We start from the raw sequence: 2,249 nt of genomic DNA on the forward strand, positions 1-2,249 counted from the left end.
ACCCTAAGCATGCTGCAGCCGATGATCAGGATATAATGAATGAATGATTAATTAATTATCAGTTCCTCTTCCTCCTTGAAAGAGGAAGGGGCGGGCTTTCAGATGTAAACACTACACTGTTTACATCTGTCATCACTGTGATTAGTCATCACAATGATGTCATGGTCAAATTGGCTGTGCACACTTTGTCTATGAGCTAAGCCACCAAGGGACAACTCAGTTCCCAGCCAATAACTGGCGCAACAGCCATCCCAGGGTTATTTCTGGAATTATGTTTATAAACTCCCCTCCATTTTTAAACAATACTGCAGTATGGAGGCTGTTAATATGTTACATCTTTTCAAAAAGTGCAAATAAAGGGGGCGCATGCGCGCAGTGTTCCGGGAAGGTCATGCTTTAGACCCGCTCCGTCCTCCTCCGACATTGAAGGGGAATCCGTGCCGCTCACCCTGACTAAACCGACCCACTTACCGTATCGCTAGACGGAGGTGGCAACGGGCAACACGGCCATGTCTTCCGCCGGTCCCAAATCGCAACAACGGGGGAGATATGCAGGTGAGAGGCAGACTCGTACTCCAGCCAAAATGGCGCCGCAGCACAGCACACAGCAGCAGCCACACGAGGCCTCCCTGTCCCATGCCAACAGAGAGGACACAGACAGCAGAGCCAGCTCTCCCTCTCCCCCTCGGTCTGATTCCTCACAGAGGGACCTCCTCAAGAAAATAGATTGTATGCTGCAGAAAGTACTACAGCAAACATCTAAGCAGATCACAGATAAATTGATGAAAGAAATCCGTGATCTGGGGCACAGAACATCCGATCTAGAAGCCAGGATGGATGTCACTGTGGTGGCCCTGGAAACGCATGACAGAGAGCTGGATGCCATGAAAGATGATAATGCTCTCCTTCTATCTAAACTAGAAGACCTGGAGAATAGATCATGCCGCTCAAACCTCAGGATTAGAGGGATACCTGAATCTATTCTAGACCTTCCAGCATTTACAACGGCTCTGCTACAAGAACTGGCTCCATCCATACCACCCGAGAGATTGGAGTTTCAGCGCATCCACAGAGCCCTAACACGCCGCCAGCCAAACGGCCCACCACGCGACATCATTGCAAAATTCCCCAAATTTTCGCTCCAAGGAAACCATACTTCAGGGAGCCCGTACCAAACAACCCCTCACCTTCCAAGAGCATGAATACCAGATATTTGCAGACCTAGCTCCATCCACCATAGCAAAACGACGAGAACTGAAACCAGCACTGCAGATTTTACAACGCCATAAAATCCAGTACAGGTGGGGTTTCCCCTTTAGTTTTATTGTAATAAAACTTGAAAACCAATAAAATCTTTTGAAAAGTAAAAAAAAAAAGTGCAAATAAATACAATTATAGGAAACAAACATGGGTCCATGGTGCTGGCTGCCTGAATCGAGATTTTTTTAACAAGATGAAAGGCACCGACAAAACAACTCCACAAGAAAGACCCCAAATTTAATGTCACGACTAGCCTGAAAAAAAGTTGACAAGCCCTGGAAAAAGCATAACATACTGATGGGGGCCCTCTAGGGGGCAGAAGGGGTGATTGGCAGGCAGGTGACTAATCTCGAAGTTGAGCTTGAAGCCACAAATGTCTGGAGGTGGCTGGAAGAAGGAAACCAAACAAGGAAAATTATATCAGCTCAGGTCGAGTCTGTAGATTTTGAGGCTTGGCCCCTCCTCACCTTGCAGCCCTGGACACTGGCCTACCACTGCCATTATGATAAATACAGCCCTGCCTGTACCCATAAAACTCTCTAGAAGCAATCATGGACCACTCCCAAAATGCAAAAAATATGAAATAGTTCAAACACGCAGTGTATGGCCCGAGATGTTCTCTTCTTTTTATGAGTTCAAAACGAAAAGAAAAAAAATAATTAATTAATAAACACAGAGCTCCACCTTGTCAAAGAACTGTTTAAATATTGTCTCGCTGAAGTAAAGTCAATGAAGCATCATCAAAGGGTTTGAGGATCATAGTGAAAACTCATGAGCACCTAAGACAAGAGCTTAAAAATAGGAAAGAATTCTTACATGTAGTGAAGGCATTGCAAGCTGCTTGTATGTAAAAATACCCCATGACAAGGATGAGGAGGCATAAACTTATCTTTTATTTTCTCACAGAAGGAAAAAGCAGAACAGTCTTTACAGTTCAACAACCGTGGTCAATCCACTTCCAACTTGTGCCCACAGGAGGGAGTGTTATC

This window comes from Nanorana parkeri, unplaced genomic scaffold (assembly GCF_000935625.1).
Source record: "Nanorana parkeri isolate BGI_ZX_2015 unplaced genomic scaffold, ASM93562v1 scaffold1, whole genome shotgun sequence".
In the NCBI taxonomy this organism is placed as follows: Eukaryota; Metazoa; Chordata; class Amphibia; order Anura; family Dicroglossidae; genus Nanorana; species Nanorana parkeri.